The sequence below is a fragment of the Mustelus asterias genome, chromosome 4 (genome assembly GCF_964213995.1).
Source record: "Mustelus asterias chromosome 4, sMusAst1.hap1.1, whole genome shotgun sequence".
Lineage (NCBI taxonomy): Eukaryota > Metazoa > Chordata > Chondrichthyes > Carcharhiniformes > Triakidae > Mustelus > Mustelus asterias.
In genome coordinates this window covers 18,166,817-18,182,193 of record NC_135804.1, presented here as the reverse complement: position 1 = coordinate 18,182,193, position 15,377 = coordinate 18,166,817, and positions in this window count along the sequence as shown.

Genomic DNA, 15,377 nt, shown 5'->3' with positions numbered 1-15,377 from the left:
ACTGAAGTGTGTATCAGGCTCCCTCACCCCTGCCTGACCCCGGGCTGCGCCTCAACCTGGTGCCTCTCACATCCTCGGAACCAAAACTGGAATTTAGGGGTTTTTCCTGAGGGTGTGGACGCAGTGAGAACCGGACAGATAGGGATGCTTTCCCGTTTAAACACGCCTTACCGGACGCAATTAAAAATAATTAAGCAATTGCTAATTAACACGTTTCACACAAAGAGGTGGATTGCTCGCTTTCCTAACCCCCAGCACACACACACTCCGGTATCAGTACCATGCACTTGACATCTTATGGCAAGTCTTGAGAAATGAATTGGGCAATACCAGTGTTGCGAGCTCCAGTAGCGACTGTGAGCGCTTGGAAAAGCAAGCCATCAACATTTGAATTGCACTGAGGTTAAAATGCAAAGGCGCAGGGATAGCGCGCACAGAATCCAGGAAGGATTTGCTCTCGGGAACACCATACCAAACTTACCGTCACTTTGAAAGTAGCAGACTCGGTGTGAAAATCCACGGGGTCGGTCACTTGCAGGATCCGCAGTACAGAATAGCAGCCTGGCACCCCATCTAGCCAGGGTTCACAGGATGTAATCCTCCCTCTCTCCAGTGCTTCTTGGCTGCTGCTTCTTCACAATCTTGGTGGAAAAGCCTCCCCCACCAAATGATTCAAAATGTGACGCAGATTTCCCCCAGCAGGCAGGGGTAGCTTTCTCACACAGCGACTGCAGTATTCAGCCCAGTTTAGCGGGGTCCCAGTAGAGAGAGGGGGGATGATAGAAAGGCTCCTCTCTCTTTCTTTGCTGGGGAAGTACCCAGAGCTGCAGAGCTCACACTGACTCCAAACGCACACACAGGCTGGGCTAGCGGTTCCAGTGGGAAGGAAAGGGGATTGACAGTTTGTGCAGCTAGTCAGAGTGCCCAAACTTTGCCCCTGTTCTCTCTCTGTGTGAAGGCTGCCCGGTCCTGACAACATGGCAAGAGGCGGCGGGGAGTGAGATAATTGGGTAGTTCCTATGGAGAACAAATACAGAAATGCTGGAAAACCTCAGCAGCTCTGACTAAGGGTCACCCAGACCCGAAACGTTGGCTCTATTCTCTTCACCGATGCTGTCACACTTGCTGAGATTTTCCAGCCTTTCCTGTTTTTGTTTCAGATTCCTGCCGCCTCAATGTTTTGCTTCTTAGATCTTATCGGGAGCCGCTCCAGGCAGAATGGGCCGAACGACCTCTTTCTAATAAGCCTCAATGATCGCAGCTTTCCAACTCGGGGCATTTCCCTATCACTCGAGTCTGTTTTTATGTTAGATAAAAGCAAATTACTGCAGATGCTGGAAGCTGAAACCAAAAGAGAAAATGCTGGAAAACCTCAGCAGGTCTGGCAGCATCTGTAGGGAGAGAAAAGTGCTGACGTTTCGAGTCCAGATGACCCTTTGTCAAAGCTTTTTGTTCTGTTTTTCTGAAAGTATCGTTTACACAGGGCTGGGCGAGAAATGTCAGATGGAGTTTCAGCCATAAGCTACTTTGTAAGGATTTTGACTCTCGGTTGAGTTTGGTGCGGTGGGTGTGCTTTTTTTTGGGTGGGTGTTTGTCTGATTTCAGACTTGGGAATCTAGCAGCACGGTGCCTGTAGCGGTCCCAGGGAAATTAGTTAGAGCTAGGGCGGCTGAAGTGAGACTGGGGAGATTTCCCAGCGCAGGGTACACGGTGAATAATGGCACCACTTGCACACTATCTCCTGTGGACAGAAAGCATGCTCACCCCACACTCCCCCCTCCAGAAAAAAAAACTTTAGAGGCATTAAAACAAAATTTAAAATCTCCGAACTGTAGAAGGCTGAGTGCAGATTGAAACTGACTTCTTGATCTTTTTAACTTCAATAATCTTCAGCACTATCACTTCCTTGAACTTTATCTTAAGCTGGAGCGATGAATTTGATGGGGGGACCTGTGTGAAATAATATCCCTCTGCAGCTATAGTTCCCATTCCCAGGTTTTCCAGCTGAAATTCCGTCCAGCACAGATCGTTCAATGTTTAAAGATCGCGAACGTGTCTATCAACACTCAAAACATTTATACCAACTCCACTCACATTTAATATTGCCCCCCGCACTTGATTTTTACGAATCGGTGCTGGAGTTATACACTGGCTTCTGCAATCCCCTAGAGAGAGAGATTCCCCCTGCCTCTGTCCACAATAACCCGTCCGAAGTAGACTTGAAATGCAGTGGGTTGTTGGAATGAAGGTATATCTAGCATAGTTCCCCCACTGGGTGACTCTGCTGGGCTCCAGACAGGGATTGGAACCGCCCTCAGGCCACGTCCTGTAACTCACTGTCCCTGCAGTCAATTGTGGGAGCACTTTACAGAGATGCTGTTGCTGCAGTATAATTACAACCTCATTATTGCCTCTCCAGAAACAAAAGCCTTGGCCAAATTCCAGGCCTAATTTGCACCGAGCCATATTTTCCGATAGTAAACTAAGAAGGAGAGATCGATAGCATTCAAGGTGTTTTGTACAAATTAAGTTGGACGATTGAAGGATGGGCTTTAACGTGGAGAGATGCGAGCTTCCATTTATTGAACAGCAAACATGAAACTTGTACATGTCAAAGTTGTCCATTAGCATCGGCTAAAGAGTTGGGAATGACAGTCAGAGCATTCAGTCAATGTAAGCTTATTAAGGAAGCCAATAGTGTAGATATATGTACTGCGATTCTTAATTAAAACAAATGATTGTAATCTTATGGAAATCGATACTGAAAGCAGCAACCCACGCACAAGGACCAAATACAACAAGATGAAGTTTCATTCATTATGACTTCATTTTCTGAGGAAGTTGCTTCTTTGTCTCCAGAATATGTCTGGAGTATTTTAACCCAATTTCAGGAAAGCCCCAATGGTTCCAATTTCCCATCTAACCTCGGTGTATTAAAATAGTAAATTGGAAATAAATTGGAAAAATAGACACTAAATTTGTGTAACCTGACGAAATTTCTACAATTATTATCCTGGATCTGTGTGACATATTAAAGCCAAACATGGATATATTTTCAACTGGCCTCCTGAACACTTATAGAATCATAGAATCCCTACAGTGCGGAAAGAAGCCATTCGGCCCATCATGCCTGCACCAACAACAATGCCACCCAGGCCCTATCCCTGTAACCCCACATATTTAGCCTGCTAATCCCCCTGACACCAAGGAGCAATTTAACATGGCCAATTAACCTAACCCACACACCTTTGGACTGTGGGAGGAAACCGGAGCACCTGGAGGAAACCCACGCTGACACAGAGAGAGCAACACCACACAGACAGTGACCCAGGGCTGGAATTGAACCCAGGCTCCTGGCGCTGTGAGGCAGCAGTGCTAACCATTGTGCCACATTGCAACACTTCTGTTAACCTTGATTTAAATGGTTTTTCTTTCTCTTTTTGAAGCGTATTTATGAGAGGAAGTACAGCAACATTGAATCCAAAGAGTCACCGCATTGACCTAATGTAGACATGCCTTTACCCTTTCACTAAATGGATATTTAAATAGGCAGGAATTGCAGCTTTTATTGAACCTGACCAACAGGAACTAAAATGTCAACCAAACTCAGACCAAGAGCATTCCAGGTTTCAAAATACCAGTCTGCGTGTTGTGTTCTGCCCCTTAGGGCAGGTCCTAACTGAGGATTCACATGTGAGATCTTAGTGCCCCTTGCTAAGTTAAAGTACCTGTCATTTTCCTCATGATTTTTTTTATCCTAGGAGGACCTTCTCTTGGGTAGGCTGCAACCATGATCCCTATTACAATGCAACAAAGTACCCACACCTTTCAGACACAATATCTGAGGTTGTTTGGCATGGGACCTGTACCCAACCTTTAAAAAGGATATAGTAACATTGGAAGCAGTCCAAAGGAGATTCACCAGGCTTATTCCTAGGATGAGTAGGTTGTCCTCTCAAGAGAGACTAAATATTCTGGGTCTTTATTCCTTGGAGTTTAGAATCATCAAATCCCTACAGTGTAGAAGGAGGCCATTTGGCCCATCGTGTCTGCTCCGACCACAATCCCATCCAGGCCCTATCCCCACAACCCTACATGTTTATCCTCCTAATACTAAAGGGCAATTTAGCATGGCCAATCCATCTAACCTGCACATCTTTGGACTGTGGGTGGAAACCAGAGCACCTGGAGAAACCCACCCAGACACAGAGAGGCCGGAATTGAACATGGATCCTTGGCGCTGTGAGGCAGCAGTGCTAACCACTATGCCACCATGCCACACCAATGCTTAAAGAGTGATGTGCAACCGTATTCAAACATATAAAATCCTGAGGGGGCTTGGCCGGGTAGATGGTGAGATGTTTTCACTCGTGGGCGAGTCTCGGACAACGGGACATCGCGACAAGATAAGGGGCCGGTCATTTAAAACTGAGGTGTGTAGAAATTTCTTCTTGCAGAGAATGGTGAATCTCTGGAATTCTTTGCCCCAAAGGGTAGTGGAGGTTGGAACATTAGAAGTACTTAAAGTGGAGGCGGATAAATATTTGATAGATCATGTAATAGAGGGCTACGGGGTAATGGCACAGAAAAGGAGTTGAAACATAGATCAGCCGTGATCGTATTGAATGGTGGAGTAGGTTTGAATGGCCTGGTGGCCTACTCCTGCTTCTATCTCTCGCGTTCTGATTCAAGGGCAGGAATACTACCACTGAGTCAGGTGGTCACAACCTTGAAGTGAGGACAATAAAAGCAGTTATGATTAAGATTCAATTGTGCTCTGAAAGCCAGAGGGAAAGACTCCATCGGTACTGATATTCTTAAATGCCCATAGACGTTGTGCAATAGAGAAGATACGCTATTATCACCTACAGGGCCTCAAAGGTTAAAGGTAGAAATCAGAGGTCAAGGTTGCAATAGCAAGCTGAAGCCAATTGTCAGAGTTAGGACAATTGCCTGGATGTAAGGATTTATAAAGATCTGGAACAAAGCTTGGACAATGGGAAGGCAGGGGTGAGGAGTGATACAGCAGGGTTTTATACTTTTGTAAATAAAATGTATACTTCCTCTTGTTAGAATTCAAGCTACCATTGCCTAGTATCATATTATTTAAATCTAGAATTTTCAAATGAAAACCAAACCCACTGAAATTTCAGAAACCACTCGCTTTATACAATATATAGCCAGAAGTAGATAAATAAACTGATCTATATGGACATACGAACAAGGAGCAGGAGTAGGTCATTGGGTCCCTTGAGCCTGCTCCACCATTTAATAAGATTACGGCTGATCTGATAGTAACTTCAACTCTGCATCCCACCAACCCCATGATATCCTATCACCCCCTTGCTTACCAAGAATCTATCCACCTCTGCCTTAAAAATATTCAAAGACTCTGCTACCACTGCCTGTTCAGAGTTCCAAAGACTCATGATCCTCTGAGTGAAAGAATTTCACCTCATCTCCATTTCAAATGGGCAACATCTTATTTTTAAAAAGTGACACCCTAGTACTTGATTCTCTCACAAGAGGAAACATCCTCTCCACATCCATCTTGTCAAGACCCTTCAGGAACTTATATCTTTCAATCAAGTTGCCTCTTACTCTTCTAAACTCCAGTGGATATAAGCCTAGCCTGTCCAACCTTTCCTCATAAGGCAACACGCCCATTCCAGGTATTATTCCGGTAAACGTTCTCTGAATTGCTTCCAATGCATTTACATCCTTAAGTAAGGTGACCTTTTTGAAGGGTAACCAAGAAGGTAGATGAGGGCAGTGCGGTTAATGTTGTTTACATGGGCTTTAGCAAGGCCTTTGACAAGGTACCAAATGGTAGGTTGTTGCATAAGGTTAAATCTCACAGGATCCAGGGTGAGGTAGCTAAATGGATACAAAATTAGCTTGATGACAGAAGCCAGAGGGTGCTTGTAGAGGGTTGTTTTTCAAACTGGAGACCTGTGACCAGCGGTGTCCCTCACGGATCAGTGCGAGGTCCACTGCTATTTGTCATTTATATTAATGATTTGGATGAGAATATAGGAGGCATAGTTAGTAAGTTTGCAGATGACACCAAGATTGGTGGCATAGTGGACAGTGAAGGTTATCTTGGATTGCAACGGGATCTTGATCAATTGGGCCAGTGAGTTGACGAATGGCAGATGGAGTTTAATTTAGATAAATGCGAGGTGATGCGTTTTGGTAGAGTGAAGCAGGGCCAGGACTTACTCAGTTAATGGTAGGGCACTGGGGAGAGTTATAGAACAAAGACTTCTAGGGATACAGGTTCATAGCTCCTTGAAAGTGGAGTCACAGGTGGACAGAGTGGTGACAAAGACATTCAGCATGGTTTGTTTCATTGGTCAGAACATTGAATACAGGAGTTGGGACGTCTTATTGAAAGTGGACAAGACATTGGTAAGGCCACACTTGGAATACTGTGTACAGTTCTGGTCACCATATTATAGAAAGGATATTGTTAAACTGGAAAGAGTGCAGAAGAGATTTACGAGAACTTGATGAAAGTTTGAATTATGAGGAGAGGCTGGATAGACTGGGACTTTTTTCTCTGGAGCGTAGAAGGCTGAGGGGTGATCTTATAGAGGTCTATAAAATAATGAGGGGCATAGATCAGCTCAATAGTCAATATCTTTTCCCAAATGTAGGGGAGTCTAAAACTAGAGGGCATAGGTTTAAGGTGAGAGGGGAGAGATGCAAAAGGGTCCAGAGGGTGGTGAGTGTCTGGAACAAGCTGCCAGAGGTAGTATTAGAGGCAGGTACAATTTTGAATTTTAAAAAGCATTTAGATAGTTACATAGGTAAGATGGGTATAGAGGGATATGGGCCAAATGCGGGCAATTGGGACTAGCTTAGGGGTTTAAAAAAAAAGGGCGGCATGGAGAGGTTGGGCCGAAGGGCCTGTTTCCATGCTGTAAATCTCTATGACTCTATAATACTGCACACAGTACTCCAAATGTGGTCTCACCAATGCCCTGTACATCTGAAGCACAATCTCTCCACTTTTATAGTCAATTCCCCTCATAATAGTAACATTCTATTAACTTTCCCAATTCCTTGCCTTACAGGCATACTGGTCCTTTGTGATTTATGGACTAGGATATCCAGATCCCTTTGCACCTCAGAGCTCTCACCCTTTAGAGAATATGCTTTTTTAACTATTTCTGCTAAAATGGATAATTTTACATTTTCCCACTTTGTACTGCATTTACCAGATCTTTGCTCACTCCCTTAACCTATCTATGTGTTTTTATAGCTTCCTTATGTCTTTTTCACAACTCTTCATGACTTAGAGGAAGGGATTGAAGAGGTAGTCGCCAAATTTTCTGACTTATCTTTGTGTCATCAGAAAATTTTGCAACCATTCCTTCAATCCGTTCCTCCAAGTCATTTATAGAAATTGTAAACAGTTGAGCTCCCAGCACTGATCCCTGCGGCACACCACTTGTTACATCTTGCCAAACTTGAAAAAAAGAATTATGCCTACTCTCTGCTTCCTGTTAAGCAGCAATTTCTATCTGTGTCAATATGTTACCCCTTCCACTATCATCTTTTATTTTCCACAATAACCTTTGATGTGACACTCTATCAAATGTCGCCTGGAAATTTAAGTACATTACATTCACCAGTTCCCCTTTATCTACAGCACATGTCACCTCATGAAAAATCTCCAATTAAATTGGGTAAACAAGACTTCCTTTGCACAAAACCATGTGAACCATGGTTATATATATTTGAGTTTTCAGAAGTCTAATGCAACCTATTATTCTATTATTTGCTGTTATAGTTTTCTAATATGTCATAGAATCCATAGAACCCCTACAGTGCAGAAGGAGGCCATTCGGCCCATCGAGTCTGCACCAACAACAATCCCACCTAGGCCCTATCCCCGTAACCCCACATATTTACCCTGCTAATCCCTCTGATCTATGCATCCCAGGACACTAACAGGCAATTTAGCATGGCCAATGCACCTAACCCGCGCATCTATGGACTGTGGGAGGAAACCGGAACACCCGGAGGAAACCCTCGCAGACAAGGGGAGAACGTGCAAACTTCATACAGGCAGTGACCCAAGCCAGGAATCGAACCCAGGTTTCTGTAGCTGTGAGGCAGCAGTGCTAACCAATCTGCCAATGTGCCGCCCACTGTACATCTATAATATTTGACCCTTGATACCTTGGAGGTTTTTGATACTGATACAGGAGGGCAAGAAGGGAAAGATTTTCCATTTCCAACTCTGATATCACTCACCTTGAAAAGTGCAGGAATTCGTCAAAATGTAGCAAATTAAAATTGTCCATAGTAATGTACTAGAATATCCTAGATACGTTCCACAGAACTTTTGATTAATAATTAAATTACAACATGCAAGAATGATGTTTTACTCTTAATCTCACAATGTTATCAAGTTATAAATGTTTTAATCTGAAATGCAATTAAACATTTATTACTCCAGATACCCTTCAGCAACCCATGAGATTAAAGACTACACTGTCAAATTGAAGATTGTTTGATGTTGTACTGATTCTCTTGGACACATCTCAGAAATAACATTCCACTGCGTCTGTTGATATGCAGTGGAAGACATTGATATTACCATAGGACGTGGAATCATCTGATAGAGAAATTGTTTCCAATGAGATATTGCTGTGTGCCAAATCACTTTCTATGTAACTGAGTGGAATATCATACCAGGTATAATTAAATTATTATCTTTCATATCGACAAAGTATAAGCACTAATATTTCATTAGCCAACAATGTAGACTATGATTCAGTAGAAACCCAAAACTTCTGATCATAAATCATTTAGCCTTTATCTATTCAACAACTGCCTTACTTAATTACATTTCTAAAAGACACAAGTGGAGTTAAGCTACAGTGCTATGGGCAAAGGAACCATTCAGGTTCACCATGATGTGGAGATGCCGGCGTTGGACTGGGGTGGGCACAGTAAGAAGTCTCACAACATCAGGTTAAAGTCCAACAGGTTTATTTGGAATGACAAGCTTTCGAAGTGCTGCTCCTTCATCAGGTGAGTGAGTGAAGGAGCAGCGCTCTGAAAGCTCATGATTCCAAATAAACCCATTGGACTTTAACCTGGTGTTGTGAGACATATTATTCAGGTTTACAGCCTGGAGAGGTCAAAAATGTTCCAACTTGTTTTAATCGGATTAATAATATTTAAATATCAGTATTCAAATTGCAACTAAGACATTTTCTGAAGCTATTTTATCAATGATACTAAATTAAGCGTCTCCTGATAGAGTAAAGATTGGAATATAGTTGTAACAAGCCTAAGTTGGGGAACATGTTTTTTAATAATACCCAAAAGCAGAATTATATTCCAGACCAGCATCAAGGAAGTGGCACTTTAACTTAGGAGAAGCTCTTAAAAAGTAGTGTTCAATGACAAAAGCATTGATTTACAGAACTGTTTGTACTCCAAAAGAGAAGCAAGCCATCATAAAGGCAAAATGCTGCAGATGCTGCAAATCTGAAATAAAAACAGAAAGGGCTGGAAAAACTCAGCAGGTCTGGCAGCACCTATGGAGAGAGAAACCGAGTTAATATTTCGAGTTGAATATGAGTCTTCTTCAGAAAAAGCGAGTCATTTGTTTTCAGACAGGCACTTCTAAGGCAACATTGAAAAATGATGTAAGACCTATGGTAACATGAAACTTTTACACTAATTAGCTAAAAGCAAAAGGTGCAAGACATTTTTAAACACAATTTAGCAGCCTATCTTATTTGTAAGTTCATTTTTCTGAGCTGTTTATGAAAATCATAGCCTTTCCATATAACATTTTTTCCCCTTAAAATAACTTTATAAACTAGAATATAAAATTTAAATTATTATTTTTTATCAGGCCAATATTTTTCATACCAATAATTTTTTTCTTACAAGTGTAGAAGCTTCAACTAGACGAGTATTGACTACAAGAGCATTGTTCATTTGATTTCTTTCCACATAGGGCCAATTGAAAGAAAAGCAAGACCCTTTATATACAAGCTTAGTTACAGAAGAGTGCTAATTATAAACAGTGTGGACGGAGAAAGAATGACTGCAACAATGATTTAACAACAATATTGGCAATAGTGGCTTTAAAGTTGTTTTTTCACTATGTTGGGATTTCTTGTGGCCAGTGGCCTGGAATTTGTCAAAGGACAGAAGGTGTCAGATTCAGCAGCTTGTCCTTGGCAGGGATGATGTTCTGTACAGACCTTTGGGAGCCAGTGTTCCTTATCTGGGCATCGGAATGTAAACAATATGCATTTAAGAGGCCGAGGTACGATGAGGCTTGAAGTGACCACGGCCACTGTTCTGCCTGCATTTGATTGACCTAATCAAATGATGCAATTTCAGAGCAATTCATTGGCTGGATGACAGAGAATCTTCCAGAAGCGAGTGGAGAATTGTGGATAAAGGGACACCTGAGCCTTTATTTGGCAATAATAACTCGAAAAGATCAACAAGGAGACTTGTGCCCTAAAGAATGATTCAGAAAAGGAGAAGATAGATTCTACATCGAGGATATTTCTTGGCCAAGGTTTTCCTAAACTCTGTGGTACCTATTTTCAGTTAAATAGTTAAAGTTGATGTTCAGTTAAAGTGCAGTTTCAGAGTTAAACTTCAGTTGAAAGTTGATGTTAAGTTAGAGTTAAAGTTCAGTAAAGAGTTAATGAGTTGCAACTGTTTATGTTTGAGTTGGTACTAGAGTGTTAAATAAAGTAATAATTGAATTACATGGGCGGCACGGTAGCACAGTGGTTAGCACTGCTGCTTCACAGCTCCAGGGACCTGGGTTCAAATCCCGGCTTGGGTCACTGTCTGTGTGGAGTTTGCACATTCTCCCTGTGTCTGCATGGGTTTCCCCCGGGTGCTCCAGTTTCCTCCCACAGTCCAAAGATGTGCGGGCTAGGTTGATTGGCCATTCTAAATTGCCCCTTAGTATCCCGGGATGCAAAGGTTAGAGGGATTAGTGGGTAAATATGTAGGGATATGGGGATAGGGCCTGGATGGGATTGTGGTTGGTGCAGACCCGATGGGCCAAATGGCCTCTTTCTGCACTGTAGGATTCTATGATTCTACTGTCCTTGTTTGTCTCATTAAACTGGAATGTTTACATTAAAGTTGTATAACAACAGAAAGGGAATGGATCACTTTGTTAATATTCATGTGTATATGTGTATTGCAATGTGTATTGCAATAATTCAGTGTGTTACCATTAATGCAGACTGAAGCTGGAAATTTCTGTCTTCGTTCATTCCACTACCACTGCCAGTGAGAACGGAAAACTTGGTGCTCAGCCAAAACTCCATTTACTGCAGCAGGACTGGAGAATCCTGCCAGACAGAGCCACTGATGTTGGACTTGGACTCATTGGACACTCCACTCACGTGAATTTACAGCAATAACGTCTTTGATTTTGTGAGAGGAAGTAAGGAAGTTAATGTTTGAAACTGGAATGAGCCTCTGAAATATGCTGAATGGCAGCGTATGCATCTTGTTGATTGGAGTATTTGCTCCTGTACTGGACTGGCTCGCTCTGTCCTGCACTGGCCTGTCCTGCAGAGATGTCATTGACTGATATTTCCATCTCATTGCTCATCAGCAAATTCCATGTTTGCTCGCCTCAAAACACATATCATAATAGTGACCATCTTTACTGTCAAGAGGTTATCTTGGATTTCAGTTCAGCAATTACAAGCATGTTTTTACACACTAAGAAAGCACTAAACCAGTTAAGCAGTGATAAACTTGTATATTTTTGTGGCTTGCTCCTCTGTGTTCTGTGGGGTGAGGATGGGCAAGGTTGGTAGGGGCATTCCATCATTGGGGAGAGGGGCATGAAGTCAGTGGGGGTGGGGGAGCCAGATTTGAAGGTGAGCGCAAGGCCCCACAGAGTGTAGATCCACCACTGGCTCAGAATCTAGCCAATAAATTTCAGACAGGGTCATATTTCAGACACTTAACACAGTGATTTCAGGACAATTTATTAAGCGACAAAAGTCCTACTTAACAAACAAAGACAGTTGACATCCTAAGATGGCATGATGGCACAGTGGTTAGCACTGCTGCCTCACAGTGGTAGGGACCCAGGTTCGATTCCTGGCTTGGGTTACTGTCTGTGCAGCGCCTGTACATTCTCCACGTGTCTGCGTGGGTTGCCTCCGGGTGCTCCAGTTGGAAATGCTAAATTCTCCCTCAATGTACCCGAACAGGCACCAGAGTGTGATGACTAGGGGATTTCCATGGTAGCTGCATTGCAGTGTTAATGTAAGCCAACCTGTGACGCTAATAAATAAACTTGAGTTTAGATGGTTCTTGCTTCCTATTGACTTCCAGTGGTCCAAACAGCTCAAAAGTCCTGTTCTCTTTTTCTCTCCTCAAATCTTCTTGAAATCTGAGCTATGAGATTTTCTTAGTCATTTTCTTTTATCTCCTGTAACTGGGACTCTTACTGTGTTCTCATATTGCTGCCGTACTTTGATTTTATTATTTCATTTGTAATGGTCACAATACAAACAGGATATCATCAACTTAAAAACAACCCATTTTTCCCATGTAACCAATTGACCTGCTTATAGTTATAGTTTCAAAGTCCAGGCAGCTATACATTTCAAAGTATATCATTTGATCACAACTGGTCACGCAGCTTGGATATCTATCCCTACTTCCTTTTCCCTCTCTTCACTATCAGTTTGGACAAGCAATCCTTGTTATAGTGTGACTGTGATTTAAATCCAAGTCACATGGTCCAAGCTTCTTCAGGAAAGCATACATTTAGAATTAATCTTTCATGTACAAAATGCACATAAAAAGAATTCATATCACACTGTATAAAAAGATATAACAGATACAAAAACTATAAAAGTACAGAGAGTATAAAAAGATTCACAGTTCCTCCATCACCATATTTAAATCACTTCAATGTTACCTTTTGCTGGCTGTGTAATGAGATGTGTAATAATCCTACAACCTGCCTGAAAACATTACATTCCTCCAACTCTAGCCTCTCATGTGTCCCCCACTTCTTTTGCCCCACCATTGGTTTCTATGCTTTCAGCTGTCCAGCTGCTTAAGTTATGGAAATTCCCCTGCTAAACCTTTCCATCTCTGCCTCCTCCTTTCAAAGTCTCCTTAAAACACACCTATTTGACAAAGCTTTTCATCATCCCTCTTAAGATTTTTTTTGGCTTGTTGTTAAGTCATCGAATTCAACTTCTGTGAGGTGTCTTGGAGATGTCACTATCTTTAAGGCTCTATATCGATGTCGTTGAATTCATGAATTCCCATGTGTTCCCGGGTTGAAACACATCGGACGATTAAATCCTTCATGTTATATCTCGATATCTGACTCATGACAGCACTACGTAATCCCAGTATCCTACCCAGCACATCAAACAATGTTACATGTTTAAGAATCAGGGAGTTAATTGTTTGTGTATATCAAAAAGCGAGTGGACACACAATGGTTCTGATGCCTCAGAATAAATTGATGGAATAATAGTAACGTAACAATGACAAAAAAGATAGCTATTAAGTGAGGCACATTTCAGAAATATGAACAACCATAAGCCAGGTCACAGGGATAGAAGAGAGAGACAGAGAATGTTGCTAAAGGACTAGCGGAAGCCCAGAAGCTACTGCAGAAAGTAGCGTGAGTTCATCATGTTTTGAATGAACAATTCTGTCTTTAAAGTTTGACTATATTTCATGGAATGATTTTTGATTTTTTTAAAAACACACTGTGTGGAAAATATTAATTTTGAAAGTCAACACTGTCAGCAAGGTTTAATGTTATGTGTTGAATCTTTATTAAAAATACAATGAAAGTGTCTTTAATGTAATGCTCACAAATCAGCTATTTCTACTGCGCTTGATGTATCATGTGTAGAGTCTGTCTGAAAGATGTGTCATGAATCTGCTTGAGGTTCAGCTGGCTACTAACCCTGCTTGTGTAGCGGACACAGGTGGTTCTGCCTTTGTGACATAGATACAGAGATAGCCTGTATGTTATGGCTGTAGGGCTTTGCTTGCTTTCACGGTATCTCCGAATACTTGACGACAAGGGGTCAGTGGCAAACTGTTCCTGCGCTTCTGGCTACATGCCCCTATAATGTCTTGCCCACACACAGCTCTGTTCATGCCGCATTGTCGCAAGGTCTTTGAATTCCTCACTCACGGCTCACTAAATCATTTTTTCCAGAAGTTGAAGCTTGCCATTATTGTGCATTGAGTTGTCAGTCAATTTTTGCTGTGAGATAACGTACATCTGGATGTTAATAGCAACATGTTTGGCAAAATGATCTGCAAGAAGACAAGTAGCTATTGCACCCATTTTACTTCCAACGCATCCTCCATTTTACACAAGGAAGTTAGAGCCGCAAAGGAGCTTCAAGATCCCCAAGGTTGTCTCACATCTCCATATAACAACAGCCACTGTTGCACCTTATACACCCAAGTGCCTGACCCATTATTGTTTTCTCTTTAAGTAAGATAAATCCTCCAAGGCATGAGTTTTGGGTGTTGCCTGCTTGATGGCAATGAGGCTGAATATTCAGCTTTTTGTCGAAAGTGGTTGGCAAACTTCTGGCATGTGGTAAGAAGTGCCAAAGGTTGGTATGCTTAACCAAACCATGTTAGGAATGCAAGTTGTTGCTGTTATAGAATCATAGAATCATACAGCGCAGAAGAGGCCCTTCGGCCCATCAAGTTGAAGCCATTGAAAGGGTGCAGAGGAGATTTACAAGGATGTTGCCTGGATTGGGGGGCATGCCTTATGAGGATAGGTTGAGGGAGCTTGGTCTCTTCTCCCTGGAGAGACGAAGGATGAGAGGTGACCTGATAGAGGTTTACAAGATGTTGAGAGGTCTGGATAGGGTAGACTCCCAGAGGCTATTTCCAAGGGCTGAAATGGTTGCTACGAGAGGACACAGGTTTAAGGTGCTGGGGGGTAGGTACAGAGGAGATGTCAGGGGTAAGTTTTTCACTCAGAGGGTGGTGGGTGAGTGGAATCGGCTGACGTCGGTGGTGGTGGAGGCAAACTCGTTGGGGTCTTTTAAGAGACTTCTGGATGAGTACATGGGATTTAATGGGATTGAGGGCTATAGATAGGCCTAGAGGTGGGGATGTGATCGGCGCAACTTGTGGGCCGAAGGGCCTGTTTGTGCTGTGGCTTTCTATGTTCTATGTTCTATAAGTCCGCACCGAAACATTAGAAACACCTGAACTCTCACCATTTACCAGCACTTGGCCCACAGCCCTGAATGTTATGACGTGCCAAGAGCTCATCCAGATACTTTTTAAAGGATGTGAGGCAACCCGCCTCTACTACCCTACCAGGCAGGTAAAAAACG